Source organism: Vidua chalybeata, chromosome 8 (assembly GCF_026979565.1).
Source record: "Vidua chalybeata isolate OUT-0048 chromosome 8, bVidCha1 merged haplotype, whole genome shotgun sequence".
In the NCBI taxonomy this organism is placed as follows: domain Eukaryota; kingdom Metazoa; phylum Chordata; class Aves; order Passeriformes; family Viduidae; genus Vidua; species Vidua chalybeata.
In genome coordinates this window covers 23,343,560-23,364,175 of record NC_071537.1, presented here as the reverse complement: position 1 = coordinate 23,364,175, position 20,616 = coordinate 23,343,560, and the positions used below count along the sequence as shown (strand labels likewise).

General features: G+C 39.4%; 1 long non-coding RNA gene across 1 annotated transcript in view; it reads right to left on the bottom strand.

Annotated features, from left to right (window-relative positions):
* LOC128791892 (uncharacterized) overlaps positions 1 to 2,846 on the bottom strand; it is a 164,190-nt gene extending 161,344 nt beyond the window's left edge. The window contains exons 1-2 of the long non-coding RNA XR_008432211.1: positions 2,686 to 2,846; positions 2,285 to 2,403 (exon numbers count right to left, since the gene is read on the bottom strand). This is a non-coding gene — a long non-coding RNA (uncharacterized LOC128791892). The remainder of the gene's footprint in view (positions 1 to 2,284; positions 2,404 to 2,685) is intronic.
* Positions 2,847 to 20,616: the final 17,770 nt, after the last annotated feature.

Genomic DNA, 20,616 nt, shown 5'->3' with positions numbered 1-20,616 from the left:
TTTGGGATTGGAGGAGGGTGTGTGTGCAACTATGATGCTCTTAGTAGCCAACAGTAGTAAGATGGCAGGCATCAGCTCAGGGCAGGCAGATCAATTTTTCCTTTCTGTTAGCACATTCAGATCCAGACTGCCACTGCACTTGGTTTGGTATTGCAGGATTTAAAGTACTATGAGCTTTAGCTGCCATGGATACTTACAAAGCTGTGCCTTAGGTATGCCAGGCTAATTCTGCCATTAGATGCTGTCACTATTGTCCAAGGAGCAATAGTAGTTCCCCTAACTAATTAAAAAAAAAAATCATTAAGGATTGAAGATGAAGACTACCATTTTCCAGTACACTGCATCTTCTGTGGATAGATGAGTTGCAGGTTAATATCAGTCCTAAACCTTATGAAGATCATTATACTTCACTGCCAGCAATTCAGATATACTATGGTCAAAAGCACAGGGAGAAAAAAACTCAGTCTTCCTCAAAATCAACTCCTGAAAGAGCTTGTGTTCCTGTAATTTTTTTTTTTTTTTTGCTGGTTTGATATAATTTTTCCTGTAGAGTAAAAGAGAATTTTCTACAACATATGTCAAATAAAACCACATAAAAGTGCTTTTACAAACCATTCAAACAAAAAGAAAACTCACTATGAGCTGTAACTTTAAATATTTAGCATCATCTAAAGTACTCTTAAGCTGCAGCAACATAATAGGCAACAACTGCATACTGAAACAGTGATTAATCCATGGAAAATGAGTCACTAGAATACTTTTAGACTGCATAGTACCTTTCTGTTCCAAGAATGATGAACAGACAATGCAACTGTGAGTTGATTCACCAGCTCGAGTAACATCTTCAAAAAGAAAAGGTATCATATACTCTTTCACTTACAAAGAACAAAATCTTCCTTTTGATCCTACACATCAGAAATCTCCTAATACTAAGTTAATAATTAATTTAGCATGCAAATTCTCTCATGGAAAATCTGTGACCTTGAATTTTCTCACAAATCACCGTCTGTACATTGCCTATGCAATTTCTGTTTGGAGCTTCTCTGTACACAAATAGGAATAGCAGGTACATATACAGAACATAAACCTGAATCTCATTGTCCCAAGTCTGTACCACTAGTACAAACTTCTTTAAGTTCCCAGAAACAATGTTTTCCACACTCCAATGGTACACATTGCATCCTGCATTTTTCTACCCTATCAGAGTTTAGAGTGTGATAAAGTAGTTCATAGCTGCAAGGAAGCATCAGGACCTGGCTAAGCCAGCAAACCTGGGGCTGATGCACTGCTTCCTTCCAAGTGAGCCTTTGTAAAATGATACACCTCCCTTCAGTATTTGCAGACCTGCAAAAAAAGCCCTGACGGTCATGCTCAACCATTAGTTTAGAGACACCACCTTAACACAGTCCTGAAATTCTTTAGTTGCACAAAATCAAGGTCCTGGGTGAATAAATTAGAAAGAACTGAGATGCAGGGAAGCCTAAAGCCACTGATAGTGTTTCTGCACCCAACATTTCTTGTGAAAGGTCTCTGATAAACTTTTTAATGACCCTGCAGTCACACCTCATTCTGTCCTGAAAGACACTGAATACTTAATATTCTACTTTTTTTTTTTTAATGGGATAAAGATAATAACATATTACTGTGGGTTTGCCCCAGAGCTTCTGCAGAACTTGAAAGTTCGGACATTTCATTTGAGTTGCTGCTAATGTGTTACCACAAAAGAAATGGAGCTAAAAACTCTGATAACAATGCAATAAATAGCTGCTTCATGAAGTGTGACACCTCAGTAAGTGCTGGTACTGTTCACTGTCCAGTAAGTACCTAGCTGGGACTCGTGGCACTAAATACAACATACATTCACATGGACAACTGCAGGATGAAGCTTCACATGAGAACTGCCACGAGACAGAATCCTGCGAAGCCTTTGCAAAAAATTCTCACAGAAATGATCAGAAGTTAATTAAAAGCACTACACTCTGTACAACACTGTTAATACCCATTTGCCTTGTTTTTCTGACAAAAACTAGCTTTACATCTGCAGTGGTTGAAATCTGATTCACGAGCTATGTCTGTACAACAACGTCAAGCAAACAATGGCACATTTTCAATACACAGGTATGAAGGACTTGAGCATGTGGACTTGAGCAAGGACTTGAGTATGAGGACTTGAGCCTTCACGCTCATCCTTTCCCACATGATTGGAAAACTCTAGTGAGACAGAGGACATCCTAACAGGATTATACATTAACAAGCAGCATAAAAGAAGCATGATCAAACTTACTTGCACAGCCAAAGATAAGTCTGCTTGATGTTCCTGTTTATAGCACAAGAGTCAGTGGAAACCCCGGGACTGCTCCAGCCCTTGTCTGCAGGGCACAGGTGAGGCCAGGCAGGGATCTGCTACAGAACAAAGCGGCATCAGGCAGCCCCAGCCCACCCAGTTCATGGGGAGACCACAGTTTGGCCCCCATTTCATCTCTTCAGAGCAGCTCAGCCAACTTTTATCAGCACATCCCCATGTACACAGCAGACCCTGGCGCAGCCCTGAGACCACCAGCGCGCCGTGGGCACCCACAGGCCCAGCCTGTCCCCATCAGCGCCCCCAGCCCCGCATCTGCTCCAGGCCTTCAGCCGCCCAAGCTCACCCTCCCTGCACTGCTCCTGCTGGGGATGGACCCTCACCTGCCCCCCACCGCTCATCTCTGCACCTTTTTATCCTGGCGTGGCCCAGCCTGGTAGCCCAGCATGCCCTGCCCAGGCTCTGCTGGACACCCGGCTGCAGTGACCGCGGTCCTGAGGCCGGGCAGGACACGGGAGCTGCCCAGTCCAGCTCATGGGCCACAGGTGATCAGAGAGGAGCGACAGACGTGCCCGACACACACTCATGTGGGGCCAGCTGGTGCTTCTCTTGTGCTGGGGATTTTCTTTCTTTGCTTTGGGGCTTATTTCACATCATTTGCTTATTTGGTTGGGAGGCTTTGGTTTTTTAAAAAACATAGCCCTGTACTGACTTAAGATATCAAAAAGCTAAAATTCCACTTTTCTGGGTTTGTACCTTCCACTTCTCACAGCACCTGGGTAAGTTTCAGTGTTTCTACTCTAGATCAAGGTTTTCACAATTTTGCTTGTTTGTTTGGGAGGGTTGTTGCAGGTTTTTTTGTTGGGTTCTTGTGGCTTTTTGTTTTGCCTTTTCTATACCCTTGATGCAGAAAATACTCAGCAAGTTACAAAACAGCACTGATAAACAATATGGGTAAATTGAATTTATCATTTGCCTAAGAGAACACTACATGAAAACTATTACACCTACTCCCATTTTATTTAAATTGAAGGAAGCAGATCCTGTGTTGTCACCTTTCAGTAATAAAGGTAAAGCAGACAATCTACATCTAAAACTGAAGTAATTCAGAAGTTCAGAGACAATTAAATGTTTTTAATTGAATAATTTATAATCTTCAAACAGAAATTTACTAACAAAATTAAATTCAAATTAAATGCAATATAAAGCCTATAAGTAACTAAGTCCAGAGTAGAAAATTGATCTCCAGACTGTTATTAAACACAAATGCCCATAATTAATGTTATTTCAATCAGGCAGGAGGTGCCGTTAAAGCTGGCACTACACAATGTATCAGATGATTGTTTGATATTTTATTTTCTTTTTAAGAAACAGCTTTTTAATTTCCACCGAGGAATTCCACTGTTGATCTTCAAAACAGGGACTTTTTCTGAAGCAGGAACAGAAGAGCTCCTGAAAGCAGAACTAGCAAGGAAGAAATCACATGTAAGCAGAAGCAGTTTATTCATTGTGTGCTTCAATAAAGACAGAGTCAATAAAAACCTCTAAGGCCAGCAAGATGAAACATGTTACCAAAAAAAAAAAAAAAATCTGCACAAAGCTGAGGACTTAAGGAAAGACTCTAGCAATAAGTAGATGTTATCTAGAAGTTGCATGTGAAAGCATTGCAAGAGGTTCCCAGCACTCCAGCAAGACAGCACAGAGTTTCCCTGCATGAGAATTTTTTCCAGGCCTAATTTTCTTCCTAAAAGAATACTTGGCCTGCCATGTTCCCAACTGTCTGCATTGCTGTGGATTTCAGATTATTTTTATGTTACAAGAGGGATAGGAAAACACAGAGGAAATTTAATGTATTCACCAGAACACAGAGAAAAGGCTGAGCGGCTGACAGGCTCCTGGCTTATTTTGTAAACATCCCTTGAGAATATTCTGCTCACAGATGTGTTTCAAAAGAACAGCAGCAGGTGGTAAACAAACACCATACACCTTTCACCAAGGAGCTTCAGTCATCTCTTCCTGATCTTAAGCTATCAGATGTGCAACAATCCACTGTACAACATCATTTCTTGAAATGCATTTTCAAAATATAGACTATGTGTGTACACACAAGATACTTCTACTTGGACATTAGCTTTTGATGATATAGGACTGACTTCGCAGAAATACAGAAATTCTGTTTTTCTTCAGCAACAAAATGCTACATGAAAAGCTACAAAAATTATTTTATTGTCTAGATCAAATTCTAATGAATTTTAATTTTTCAGTGACAGAGAAAAATGCTCTGTTCTTTTTTCCACCAGCTGATCAGACATATTAAAACCAAAGAATGCCATTATAGAGTAATATAATTTTCTGCTTGAGATAGCACTTAAAATGTTAACCAATTGCCTGTGTGTTTAAGCCAGAAACTTGTTTGATCAAATTATACTTTCTAGTCTCTACCTGAGGGAATTAAGGCAAACAGACTCCACAGTTCTCTTGACACTTTGATTCAACAGTTAATCAACTTCACCTAGCAAAAATGTCCCATTTAATTTGAATTTTTCTGGGTTCAGCTTTCAGACATCTATGCTTATTTAGATGATATAGGTATTTTTCTATAATAATTTCCTTCAAGTTAAGGTACCACAACATAGCCACCAAGGTACTACTTAATCCTTCTGACCACCCAAACATATCCTTAAATCAATCACTAAAGAACAGACTTCAAATAAATCATAGTTCCTTTTTCCTCTTTCCTCCCTTCAGTATATTGTCAATTTGGATTGGGTGCAAAACATTCCAGCACTGGCAAACTGTGCATAAAGACACAGGGTCATCCCTAATTGATGTTCTCCCTATTCACCTGTTTGAGGTTCAGACTGGACATCTTGCACTGCAGCACACTTGGAGCTCATACCAAGTCACTAATCCATTACCAGGACCATAGGGCCACTGCTGTACAGGATACAGCTCCCAGTTCAGTGTCCACAGAGCCACTGCTGTACAGGATACAGCTCCCAGTTCAGTGTCCACAGAGCCACTGCTGTACAGGATACAGCTCCCAGCTCAGTGTCCACAGAGCCACTGCTGTACAGGATACAGCTCCCAGCTCAGTAACCATGGGTTAAGCTCATCCTCAATATCTGACTTTGCCAGCAGCACAAAAAAAAACAGTTATTTGAACAGACATGGGTCACCACGTGATGTCAGCTACTCTAGAATGTTTTCCTTTCTTCTTGACTGTTCATTATACTGCTTGTCCCTTATGTAGATAGATAATTAAGCATGTATCCAAGTATTAGTCTAAACCACAAAATGTCTTTGAGTGGGGAAGCACATGAACTTGCATTTAAGAAGCTGCATTTCAGTTTAGTACCAGAAACAAGGTTATTCTCCACAGGTCTGATGCTCTGTTCTTTTGTGCCTCGATTGCTGCCAATACCCAAGCTTACTCATTCAAAACTAGCAGGTTAGCTCTGCTCTCCCCAGTAGCCAGAAACAATTGAACACAGTAAGATTTCAAGTTCTTTCCCACATAAGAGACACTACTCTGATCCTGGCTGTAGGGAGTCCAGCTGAGCAGTGTAACCCTTCTCTCCAGTCCTCAGCCATTTCCCATCTACCTCTGAGGAAACCCTGTTCCCTTTTCCACATGCTTCTGTACCTTGTAAGTTCTTAGAGCCATTTCATGTGCTGCCTTGACTCTCTCATTGCCATACACTTCCCTCCAAGTTCTGTAATATTAGGAAAAACACAAGACTGCCTACTGTAAAATGCTTCCCATTATAAAAAAAAAAATCATCTGAAAAACAAACCACCCATATAATCAAAGAGCAACTCTGCAAGCCAGGAATCCTGTTGAACAGATGGCTGAATGCCACCCTGGATAACTCAAATTAATCTCCTCACTTGTTTACTAAACAAAGTCAGAGAGATACAACCTCAAAGTTGGATATATGGAGCTAGCTAAAAAGACAGGAACAGAAAAACATTTCAGGGAAATTTGAGCACTTATGGTGCTAATCCATCAAAGTAATTGTAGAAACCTATATACTTATAGATAAAACATTGCCATTAGCAGTGCAAAAGGCAGGTAACAGCCTATCACTATTGACAAAGAAAACAAAAAGAACACTGCTTCCATATTCGCAAGTGCTGAAGTATCAAAATATTACCATAACTTGATTAACTTTTGGTAAAGCCCAAAAACTGCTGCAAGACAATATTATCTCAGTATTATGGTCACAAGCACCTTGAGCTGCTTCCCTGGACCTCCTTCCATCAATTTTAGCTATCATTTGAGCTTACTGTGCAAAACAGCAATGCATGAACACCATGTAAAGCAACAGCCTGTACTTTTATAATACAATTAAATGAAAAAAAAAGCCTTGCAAAGGCCCTCTGTGAAGTGCAAGAGAGTACAAATAAGATCCCATGATCTGCTGCATTTAAGCCTGTGGCCAATGAAAATCCTTGACCTTCAACACAAACACTGCTTTCCTCCCTGATACAAAAGGATGTCAGTAAGTTGCATCAAAGAGAAAAACAACAGTGTATTTCCAATAGGTGTTCAGCACTTAGAAGAAGCACATGATAGGTCTTCAAAGTTCCTGCATGACATTTTCAACTGTGGGATCTACTGTGCTTTTTCACAAGCTGGAACCCAGTAAGTTTAAACTGCCAACTGTGCTTCAAAAGAACTGTGAGATTATTCTGCATTCAGACACCTGGGTTCTCATACTAATTGGCCCAAATTTACTGCAAAACCTCAAGACTACAGAAAGAGTTGGGTAGGTGGAAATCTGAGCTCATATTCAATACCAAGAAAAACTCCTGGGGAAAGAATTTTTCACACTCAAAAGAACTTCTCCTTACATGAAATCATAATCTGAGTAACATGCATTAAGAAGTACTGCTCTGTGAGGTGTTGATTTGAATAGGCATTCTTACTTTTTCCATTCTCAACTATAAACTAGACTAGCTCTAAGGATCTATCATAGAGTCTACAATAGATGAGAACAGAGTAGCATTAATCTCCTATAAATCTCTTTCCTGCTTCCATGCACACCTTATTGCATTCCTACGGCCAAACAGTGACAAGGACAGCAGTAGAATTATTGTGCCAAATAATAAATCCCTTTACAAGAGAAATGAAGTGAAATGTACAGTATAAGGGACTGAATTATTCAGTAATGCACTTAGCACTAGAGATGTGGAACTGCCACTTTTCATTAACATCATCAACCTTATGTCTACATAGTTTCTATATTCAGGCCATGCAGCACAGAGGTACCAGTCACTTGAACCAGATGGGTCACATAAGTCATCTTTATTCTTGCACATTGCTAACTCCCATCCTTTTGGGTCATCTCAGCAATCTGAGCCACCCAACAAACTCTGGCTCAGAAGCAGGTAGCTGTATTAAATCCTAGCCTAGATAACTCTGCCCATTCCAGAACAGCCTAAAAATCCAATAAGACTTCAGACTAACCCAAGGAACTTACATATCTCAACAATAACACAAAGTTCTATAAGACTTCACATCCCTAGACCTGGGTCTGAGGAACCATTACTCAATTTGAACAATATATTATTTTTTCCTGGAAGATATCTTTGCTGGTTTCAGGTGAGGTACAGTAAATTTTCTGCAGTGTCTAGTGTGGGGCTGTTTCGGCTTTGCGCAGAGGACAGGGTTAATAATACAGAGGTGGTTCTGTAATTGCTGAGCAGGGCTTGCACAGAGCCAAGGCCTTTCTGCTTTTCGTACTGACACACCAGTGATGAAGTTGAGGGTGCATGGGAGGTTGGGAGGAGACACACCAAAGTGACATTCCAGACCATGTGACATCACGCTCTGTAGATAAAGTGGATGGAAGAGGTATGAAGGGGGGACATTTGGAATGATGGTGTTTGTCTTCACAACTTAAGTGTGATGGGGCTCTACTCGCCCAGAGATGGCTGAACACTTGCTGGCCCACAGGAAGTAAGAACTGATTATTTTGCTTGTGGTTTTGCTTTCCCTGTTAAACTGTCTTTATCTCAACCCATGAGTTCTCTGTCTTTTACCCTTCCAATTCTCTCCCACTCCCACTGGTGGGGGAGTGGCAGGTTTCTAGTCAGAGGGGATATATGTTCACACACAGTAGATAATTACACCACAAGTGTTCTGCAGACAAAGCTGTTGCAAGTCATGTTCTTGGGTTTACCTACTGCTGTTTTTCTTCCTCTTTTAGCAGTGACAATTTATTCTTTCCGATTTTCTAAACCCCACAATTCAATAAAGGTCCATTAGTTTGTAAACAAACGGGATCACTTTCATACAGGGGGTTTAACATAATTGGTTAAAAGAGGAAGAAAGCTAAGTCAAGTAATTGACTTTGTCCCAGTATGGCAGATTGAGGCCAAGAACAATATTTATGGCTGAATTAGAAGAGAAACTGTGCCTCTTTATTACCATTGTCTATTTCAAAATGTACTCAGTTACATATCAGATAATTCAGGGAATTTTCAAGACAATATGCCTTGTAAACTAAACAAATCCAAATACACCAGACATTCTAGAAACTGGGCAGACAGTACAGGTTTATCCATGTCAGATATTTGTTTGTAAGTTAGCGTGATAGACTAGTCCATCTTATGATTCCCTAATGACTTAAATTTTCATACTGTCTCCAAGAAAAGCTGCTACATCTACAAAATTCTTTTCAAGAACTGCTGTTACATGGGTGGGGAAGAGAGAAAAATCAATTTCATTTGTCTCCAGAAAATAACCTTTGATAAGTAAGAGGGTTGAAAATTTGCCTTTCTCGAGAGAGAAGATGGGCAGATCCTGAACAGTTAGGGATTTGGCAGAGTGATTTCATTTAGTGCCTTTGATCAGCTTTGGTACCATCACAATCACCCTGGCTGCACTGACCAAATTATTCTGTTTAACTCTCCCTGACAGCCCAGCTAGAGCAGAGAAACTTCGGAAGAGAAATTTGCACTACCTGCGGCCCACCCCAGTAAGGTGAGTCATTGGTAGTTTAGGGCACAACCTCAGTACTCTCCAGCTGCTCACAGAGTACATAAAAACAACCACAGACAATACTGTTATACAAAACTTCATTTAAACTGTAAGAACTGCAATCCAGAGATGACCAAGCAATTAACTCATAGACACCAGTAGTCACAAGCAAGGATAAAGAACTTCACAGTATATGTCAGCGGTGGCATACCAATGAAATATAGATATAAAAAAACTTCTATTATTATAGAAAAAAAGAGGTAGATTAGGCAGTCTGGCTGAGCCAGAAACCCCACCATCACTCTTTTGCAGACCCCAAACTCTCCTAACTTCTCCCCTGCTCTTTCATATCCCCAGTTGCCAATGAGCCTGATTCACTTTCCTGCATGAACCACCTGCTAATCTACCCATCCTTGTTAGCACATTGGAAATCATCTGGTGGTCTAGAGAGAGGAACTTAAAGCCTTTAACTACTTCTGCCATACCCTTTCACCACCATGCATTCAGATCATAAACATTATAAACTGAACTTCTCGAAATATACTGTGTCAAATACCATCCCCAAATAACAGATCAATGAATGCTGTTCACTGGTACTTGAACCCAGAGCAGTCTGTCACCAATACACAAACACTTCCTGTAAGGTTCTCAAAGGACAGAAATTGTAGAGCTGGCAGATGAAAACACATGAGCAATAAAGGGTTTTCCTACCCCCTAACACTTTTTGCCTGACTTGAGTTCTGTGAACAGATCAGCTTGTTGGGTCAGGATTATGTTATGTTTGGGGTTGGTTTTTTTCTACATAGGATAAGAAAAAAAATTAAATAGTAAACCAGGGATGGCTGTAGACTCTTGGAGGATCTCTTGAAGCATTCATCTCCAACCACAGCATAAGTAGCCAAGGTACTCCAAACTACCCTTACAATCCTCTCAGGGTCACAAAATATTCTACAAGCATTTAAATACTAAGACAGCCAACACTGCTTTGATAAGGACAATGAAATGCATAAAAACTCATCATCTATATGCAGACGGTTTCAGTATCTCTTGCAATTGGGGATGAAAGAAAAAAAATCACTATTTTATAGGCAAGAAAAAAGTAACTAAAACCCAGACATTTCCTTGAAACATTTCTGCACACACACACACAAAAAAAGCAAATTTGTCTTATTTGAAGGGAGGCATGAAATCCAGGTGTCTGAATTCTAACTGTACCCATGTTCTTGTCTGCTGTGGAGTGTTTTGTCTTCATATTTCGATCAAATGAGTACTGACACTAAGGTTACTTGAATTTGTCTGGGATTCAGGATGTTAGTAATTTTTTTTCATCAGCATAACAGTTTGGAAAGCTTCTAAGTAGCTATCTAAAAATCAAAGCTACTATTTTGCCAGGAAATACTCATTGAAATATTAAACCTTTTAACTACTACAAAACATCAGTCTGATTATTAATCATATTTTTCTGTTTGACCATCCCTGTGTGAGCCAGAAGCAGGATTTTGAGAAGGATTACTGAGAAAACTGTCTATCGACATTGTTATAAAGAGCATGTAATTTCATCACTGGGCAAACAAGCCTTCAACTTTGCTATTTTGTGTTGTCTTCTAATTTGTTTGCAAAAAGCTTGACTAACAAAACAAACATTTCACTAGTTGGCCATGCTTCTGCAAATCTAAAATTAAAACCCAAAGACCTTTGTTGATAGATTATCTTGGCCATCATCACGACAACCACCACAGAACCAGCTTCTTTCTCCTTCTGACTTTAAAAGGTCTACAGAGTTCAAAAGTACAGTAATAACTTTAATTTATCAAACACCTATATACAGAGTGCACATCTCATAGTCTAGTACAACTTGATTACACAGTTCATCTAGCAAAATTCACTTGAGAATCAGCCAACCATACTAAAGAATCTAAACCAAATTATATGCACTTTCAGTCATGCTTGAATAGCCACTACTTTAACACAAAATTCACTTCTAAAATCAAGCAAGCTGACCACCACCTAGTTATCTATACATTTATCTCCTCTTCTGCCATGAAGAAAGCAAGCAGGGTGGCCAATTGAGAGAAGAAAACATCATCTCAAAAGCCTGCAGTATGCTATATACTGGACTTGCTCATATGCCTCTTTGTGCATGTTTCCCAGACCCAGGTGACTGCAAAAGCAGACAAATGGAGACAGGACCCACAGACTCCAAACAGGCTACCAAGCCTTACTGCTGGTGTTTGGTAACAACAAAGTGACATTTTAGTAAAGGGTTTTAACCAAGCCTGATAGAGTTCAAGGAGTGTTTGGACAGGCATATGGTGTGACTCTTGGGCATGGTCCTGTGCAGGACCGTGAGTTGAATTTGATCCTTGTAGGTCCCTTCCAACCTTCCCTTCCCTAGCATACTCTGTGATTACCAACCATTGCTCAGTGTTCTTTAGGTCTTAAGTGAGAAGAACTGCTGCCTTGCCACATAGCACCTCAATATGAGATGTGTCCTGCACATGACCACCACGCCCACCTGCGTGGGGGTACCAAACATGAACTGTCAGCATGGTGCACACAAGTTGACCAAGTACACATAGACAATATTTCAGTCTCAGACAGAATCTTGCTGGAACCAAGCAATAGACTGGGTCTAGATCTGGGGTTGACTTCTCATCAATGCTCCTGCAACTCATAAACTTTGTACTTGATCAATATAAACACACTGCACATTCACATATGCATTCTAACTATGATTGGTTTTTAAACCTAAGTCTGAATACCAAATAAGTCACTTAATTGCAAGCAATAATGTTGAAAAAACTTAGCGCAAAGAGGCTAAAGGTCACATTCCTTGGCCATACACAGTATTTGAGGTACCTTTTTGAGGCATTTAATGTTAAATTTTACATAACAGAACTTCTCTGTCAAGATAAAGCCAGGAGGTTTCAAGGAAAAAAATTATCCAAGTTAAAAGAGATAAAAATAAAATATTTCAAAACTTAATTATCCTTTTCTGTTCTACTTACCTTAGACAGAAACAGACATTTATTTTGCCTATACAGTATTTAGTTTGCTGGAGACAAAAATGTGATCAGTAGTTTTCCAAAATGAACCATGTTTATTTGGGTTGGCAGCAGGGAGAGCTTTTTTCCTGAGTCACATCCATGCCCTGCCACCTGTGGCAAGAAGCTTGTTTTGCAACAGAACAGTGCTAAATTGTGGATGAGTGCTGGAAAATTTAATTAAAACTCACTTCAACACCAACACATCGTGTAAGCATCTCAGGAAATCTATAGGTTCATCATTAAATTCATTAGCAAGTTTATAAAATCCAAAAACAAAAAATCTGTTCAAATATGCATGAACACACACAGAGAAAGCAGCCACCCCCAGTAATTCAAATTCTCTTGGACCTCGTGTATTGTGGCGAGGCCCCCGGAGTAAGGCAAACACGAACGACCATCTGTTATTTTTGTCTGCAAAGCAGCAACTTCCCCCTGATGAATCTTTGATAGCAGCCAAGCAATGGCAGCGACTGCTGTGGCAGGAACTGCCAGCCAGCAGCCCCAGCCTCCATTTCTCTTTTCACTCAACCTGCATGTTAAATGGCTGCTTCAAACCCAGGAGCAGCTCTTTCCGTATTAAAACCAAATATGCCTTTTCTGTGCTTTCATTTAAATTATAGCAAATGAAGGGAAGTGTCAGGGAGCAGGCGAAGGGAAAAAAGAAATGGGAAAGAATTGGAGAATGAAGAACCCCTCAGGGAGCATTCATGGTGCCAAAGAGATACTCATTTTCAAGCACCATCTGTCAAGAGCTACTTGGAAGCTTTCTCTCTTTTTATCTTAATACCCTCCCCCAGGTTTTACCATCTCACTTGCTATATACCAAGTGGCAAAAACCTCTACATCTCACAGAAAAACTGACTGGCCTTCCACTATTTGAGGGGCAAAAATTGTTCTCCAGGAGAGATTGAACTATGATGAAACTCAACATGAAGCTCCACTGAGGTGCAGCTTGCATGCAGGAGACATGGACTGCAACTGACTTGTAGGGCTTTAGCACTGCTAAAGTACCCCTTCAAGACAGCAAGAGTCTGAGATTTGCCCTAAAAGCATAGATTAGTCTGGCAGCTCATCTACAGCACCCATGCCACACAGCTTCTGGGCAGCAGCACTGAAGCAACCTCTGTGGCAGAGCAGTTGCAAAACAAAGGAAATCAAGGTAACTTGTTTGCACCATTGTAACATACTGACAGCTTCTCCTATTTTATTTAAATCCATCATCTGAGCTCTCACACACAGCAGTTTAGCAGCAGAGACAAGAGAATGATTCTTAACTCATAGGTAAACAAATACCTTCACAGCTTTGTAAGTAGATGTTTGTGTAGAAAATTTACAGTGGAATGCAAGTACATAGATTAATGACTTATTAGAATTGGTGTGCATATCTAAATCATCTCTGAAAACTCAATGGAGAATGTAACAATCATGAGAGATTGCAAGCTGTTGGCACTCAGGAGCAATGCATTTATCAGCAGTGATGGGAACATCAAGTCCAGCATGGTTTTAAACCAGGAAATCTGGTATTGCCAGAAGGGCTAACTGTGATAACAGGGTACATTTTGCCAAAAATTCTGGGCCCCTTTCACTCGATTTTTTTCAGTCTTTGATCAGCTCCAGGATATTTTGAAGTGTTTTTATAGACAGAAACAGGGACAGACAATCATCTGTGGATAACAAGCAGATCAGCAACTAGTTTTCCATGGATATAGTATATATATCATTTCTGGAGTTGAATTCATGTTCTTCCTATATGCCAGGCAACGTCTTAACCACTAGAATACAGTCTTTCAGCTTTTCTTTGAGTAAGATTATAAAGTTATTTAACACTATTGGGGTTGACAAAAAGGTACCTTGCTCAGGCTTCCAATAATTTGACTCAAACACAGAGCAGAGCTTGAACCTCGAACCCAGAGCTGTGGCCTAAGCAGGTGGAGAGAGGGACAAGAGGGCCATTTTCAGTTACATTTTCATTCCAATTCTATTGAGAATATGCATCAGAGGCAGTATATTTCACTGAAATGTTATTTACTAAGTGAGCCACAGGTGCATAAAAAGATTTCCCTGTCAGGTTTGATTGGAAGATTCCACATTTCAAAACCATCAATCCAGACCAAGATCAAAGATTCCCAAGGCTGATTTTGACAACATTGTGGTTCAATTTGTCAGCTTACATTTCAGCTTTTAAGATGCACAATTTTTTTTTGTACTTTCATTAGAAAATGTTAGAATCAGAAAGCTTAAGTTTACCTTAAAAATTCAGGCTCACAGCTTTTTTAAATTACAAAATAAAGCCAGAACAGTTGGTAGCAGTAAGCATCAAACCTGACTTTTCAGAGGCAAGAGTGGACTTCAACTACCAACTATTTTGTCATTTCCTTTTTAACCAATTCATTTTCTCAGGCATTACAGACTTCTGGCCCTTTAGAATTACTAATATCTTTTTCATAAAGGATTTATTCCTCCTGCAGCTTTGCCATATACAGTGATAACACCAAGATGTGGGACAACTATTGACTTTGCTCTAGTATTCACCTTCTAATTTTCTTTGCTTAGTGAATCAGAACACCTGTGGGAATGAACCAGAATGCCAGGTCAGCAAGATGCTGAACAAGATACTGAAACAAGCAAGAGTTTTAGGCATCAGTATTCTCTTGCTGTCTTGCAGAATTCTGTCTGTGAGATCATCAAGTCCATGGTGATGTGCTCTGTTCTGGGGCCCATATAACTCCCAAAACACTGTTAGAGTCATAAACAACTTTCCTCCAGAGCAGTGGAGACTTATTTCCAAAGCAAGTACTTCTAAGCAATTCTGAAGGTAAAAAAGGTTACCTCTTATAACTAGTGGGAAACAGAAGAAATCTTCAACTACTTTTAGCAGCAGTGTAATGGCCTAGTCAGGAGCTTGATGAATGTGGGAAATAGTCAAAACAGGTAATACCAATTGGAAATCAGACAACACTTGTTATTTCCATTTTTCTACCATCCTACACACAACACACCAAGTAATTAATTTACTTTGAATTTAATAACTGAAAATAAAACCAATAATTATTAGGTATTTTTATTCTAACACCCCACCAATCCTAAATCCTTATTTATAACTAATTTTCTTTATTTTTTTTCTGCCTCGGCAGCTTTCTTATAATTTTATTGATGAATTTTTCCTGTAGTTCCTATATTCTCCATTGGGCTGTGTTTGTTGTTGATGGTGGCTCACGCTCCATTCTGTTTCCTTTTTTTAACATGCTAACTTTACCTCACTCTATGAAACATGACCCAACCTTTAGCTCCACTTGCTTTATATTAGTAGTGGACTGTTTTCCTACAAGGCTTGTGACTGAAGATATAGGATTGTCAGTCTCTCAACTACTTCTTGAAATAAAAACACCTACTTAGTGCTATTTGACAGAGGGCAAAAAGGAAAAAACAGATCAGTGGAATTATCATTCAAGTAGAAAGAGATGAGCAAACACACACTAGCAATCTTGTTGTTCTGCCACCCAACCACTGCTTTCACTAGAGGGTGTTGCATTTGGAAGTCTTCAGAGTTGCTCCTGATGCACTCTAGTTTAAGAAGTACCATTAATCTAACAGATTGCTTCCTCCAAAAGGCACAACCAAGGAACCCAATTTCAGTTCATGTTTGAGAGGATGTCTGGAGAGGATATATGATATGGGAATTCAATGAAAAATTTACATCTTTATGCATGTTTCACCTCCAATATTTCTCAATCCTGACATCATCTTGTGGAAAGTCCTAGTAAAACCTACTAATCATACAGACTGGGTTTAATTTAATTAAAAATACAGTTACTATCGCTAACAGCTCAAATGAGTGCAGATAAACATCTATTCAGACATGTGCCTACATGTATTTGAGTATGTAATACACGTTATATATGGAAACATTTCTCACACAGAACAGCAGCTAGATGATAAAAACACCATTGAATCACATACCATCTCTAAAGCACTTGGAGTGCTTTAACATTACAGAGGATGTTAATGATATTTTCCCTTACATTCTGTCTTTCCCAGGTACATAACTAAGTTTCTCTTTCCTCCTGTAAGAACATGGATAAGGCACAGATTTCATCAATACAACAATGAGATAAGAGACCCTCAGCTTCTGGGGTTTAATAAATATTGTACACAATCTGTCCCTGCTTTTGAATCTGTAAAAGAAAAACAAGTCTGAAAGAGGATTTACAAACTATTCATTTAAGAACTGATTTGCAGATCAGAATCAGACTGATAACAATCACCAATCACTTTAGCAGGGGTTTTTATTCCTCCCCAGTGTATTTATTTTGCCTCAAAGCATAAAGAGTCCTAATTTCCAGAAGATTTTAATTTTGTTTTCATTGTTCCATAATAAAATACATCTTATACAAGTGCTATTTACAGTAAGCATTCAAATTAGGTTGAACTCCCTAGACATTTCACCTCACTGCTAGGATCTGAAATTAGAGGCAAGATATGCTGTGTGTCCACAGCATCCACTTTCTTGGCTGTTGCACCTTTTTCCAACCTGTCTTGTTTCACCTTAACAAGTACACTATTTTTATGTATCTTGAGCATCCTACATCTGGTAAAAAAACCACTACCCATCAGTGAAAAAATATTTTACCAGAAGTTCAGTTGGCAGCAAATTTCTCAGGTACTAAAAACAATAGCCATAAATAAAGTGATCATAAATAATCCTAATGCAATTACCTAACCTGATAACTGGCCAAATCTTTGCAAGAAGTTCTACAATCACTTATAGAAATGTCATACTGGTAGGATTGCTTTATATCATTCATTCAACAAGTGAAAGAGCAAGAGGAAATGGCCTCAAGTTGCACCAGGGGAGGTTTAGATTGGATATTAGGGAACATTTCTTCACCAGAAGAGTTATTAAGCAATGGAAGGGAAGTGGTAGAGTCACCATCCCTGGAGGAAAAAAACATGTGGCTGTGGCACTTAGGAACATGGGTTTGTGCCGAGTTAATAGTTGGGTTCAATATTAAAGGTCTCCTCCAATCTAAATTATTCTATAATTTACAAGACATTATTTACCATGGCAAATAATTAATAGAGATTATGGACTCATTTTTATACACATACCAGGTTACACAAGCATTTTCAGGTTAAAAAGATCTCAAGAAATATGTATTGCTTTTTCTCACAAAATATCACAAGGACCAGGAAGCACTGCACCTTGTGAGCTTTTGTAAATGTAAATGTTTGTATTGCAAAGTCCACAAATGACAGCATGTGTCAAAACCAGGAGCTCACTGTGCTGTGCTTTACCTCCACTATTCCATCATTTTGCCAAAGGTGCACATTACGCAGCATAAAGAGAAAAGTGCTGACAGGTGGCATTAGAACAACAGTCTCAGAATTGAAGCTTCATACATCCCCACCAGTTCGACATTCAATTGCCAATAAAACAATACCACAATATTGCCACGTACAATACCATCGCATTTTCCTGAAGTGACACTTGGGCCCACTAGCAAGTTTCTGTTCTCCCAAAGAAAAACATTCAGTTCTTACACAGGACTGTGTAAGCCTGTGTACAGTAGCTCTATTTTGACCAAGAGCATAACTTTCATCCCCAAAGTTCTCTCATCGAGTTACTGCCAGTGCCAGTAGGAAAACCCCCAAGATTTGTCTATTTTGTTGAAGGACTTAGATGTTTTAGCCACGTCTTATTAAAATGCAGAATGATAAAAATGACACAAACAATGTTTTTACAAAAGAGCCAAAAGTGAACCTGGAGTAAAACATGTCAGCTCTGCTACAGTATTTCTGCTTGCAGTCCACAAGTTCAGGTGACACCAATGGCCATGGCATCTGCTTCTGAGTTATCAAACAGCAACCATGACAAACTGAAGTGGAAGAAAAGGGATGTTCATTCTTATATATCTATGGCTACTTTTAACTGGATATACACATATGTGAAAGGTACGAAACCTTGTTTCAGTTATAATGGAGACAACAGCCAATTGTGGCACTTATTACCACTGGCTGCATTAACTTCCCTTGTTCCCATGTTCAAAGAGCATGGAGCATTTCCTCAAAACCCACAGACAGATGCTGCAAGCCTTGATTAAAAAAAACTTAGTTTTTTACTAGTATGAGATTTTACTTGCATTAATTTCATAGATAAACTGAAGCATTATTAAGTGCTTATACGACTAGGTTTCACATCAGTGTGTCCAATTTTACCTATGTTTGTATTTATTACCTAAATGTGTGTGTATGTAGTCTGTCATTCAGACATACAAATTCAATGGTAATGTGCAGTATGTATACATAAAACACTTTTTCTACCCACTGCCCAGGAGTAGTCACCTCACAGCTGACTGCAGTAGTTATTTTAAGGCAGACAGAATACCATGACTTAAGCCATTTGGGTCAGAGAACAGAAGAAACAACACAGTTGAAGAAATATTGCAGGCTGAGTAATCATGGATAGCTTTTCTATGAACTCACATATATTTTGGCTTGTTTTTCTGTTCAGATAATAAGAATTTGCGGAATAATTTAGGCCTGCACCAATAAGTTTGATCATCGCAGTTTTCCTGGAGATCATAAACTAGGATTGCCTGAATACTATTTACTTTGGGCTCTCAAGTACATTGCATGAAAAGGACAATTCTTTCCCTGCCTATGTAATTAAGTTTCAGTTGATCGCTGAAAGATGTGTACAAATGGGTCTGATCAAGGTGTAAAGCATAAAATCAGTTCCAATTTCACATATTTTATAAGATTAAAACAAGAACAAACACATATGGACAAACACAGAACTAGATAAGCAACAAATAAATCTGCAGAAGTAGACAAGTTCCCATCATATCCCCAAATGATGGCACTACCTCACAGCCTGAAATTTTGACTTTTGAAAAGGCAGATTCACTCATCCCTCATCCCCTGGGACTTGTAATTCGACCTCAGCCACAACAGCAGCTTGCCCTCAAAAGTCCCCACATGTCAGGACCTAACCGGGTGCGTGGCTGAGCTCTCAGAGCCGAAGGCGAGCAGAGCGCGTTTGTGGGGAGCTGCACAGGCGGTGACACAGGCAGAGCATACCGAGCTAACAGCCCTTCTGAGGCCACAACACACAAAACCTGGCTCCTGCTTCTTCATCTGAGGCCAATCCTGACAATGGGAATTACAACAACTACAGAAGAGAGAGAAACAAAAATCCAAGATGACCAAAGGCCTTGTACTTAAATGATACTGAAGGCAATGAGAGATATGCCTTGAAAAACTGACATACTCACTCAGAAGACATATTGCTGGATTCAGTTATTTCCCAAAGGGAAGGTCAGAGAGAAATTACAGGAAAGACTAATGACAGTGTGAAGGAGGGAGGAAGCTTCAGGATGCCAAATAGAAGGTAATGGAGCAGGAAGGCCAACTGACAGTGGCATAAAAGACTGGGAGACAAAAGGCTTTAGTTAAGTCCAGAAAAACTGAAGAACAGAATACCTGAATGCCTGTCACTATCTGAAATACTTCTGCTGCCTTTTCATGCCTGGCAAAATGCGTATATAGGAAGCATGTGTAAAATTTGATGAAGAAGGTGGCATTGCTAACACAGGGGGAAAAAAGGGAAAAAAAATTCAAGAAATCAAAGTTTATTTTTTAGAACTGAAAGATTACATTGTTCTGCTTAAGACAGTATTTCCACATCCCTCCCATATCAAAACCAAACATTTCAGCTGTGTTTAATACACAGTGCAATAGGATGTCGTGTTCAGGTTTCATGCAATAGTGAACCATGACCTTCATAGTAGGTTCTTCTCATTCACCATTGTGCTTGAGCTGCCAAGTCTTATTAACTTCACAAAGCTAACAAGGTAATAAAAATTGTCTCTGACAAGCCAAGTACTTTCAGGGTGAGAGGAACCTGGTACCCCGTCTAAGACTTGTGTTTGCTAACAATACTGGACAATTCAAAGGTTAATCACCAGACAAAGTATTTCTAAATGGCCCCTAAAGGGTGGAGTTTCAATTTTAAGTACTTTACATGGAGCAACTTAGCTAAATGACCTGTCCTGAATCTTGTTTGAGATTAAAATCAGAGTTTCTCCCACTCATGTGGAAAAAGAAAGGAACCTCATCTAACTATATTCACAGCCAAGAATATTTTTTTTCAAGTTTTAGTACATATGAGAGACCATAGTTAACTAAGCAGTTCAGCATAGTTATTTTTCCAGCAAGAGAACTGATTTTAACAGCACACCACAAAAAATGAATGGCAACAAGATAGGAGCACCTCATTT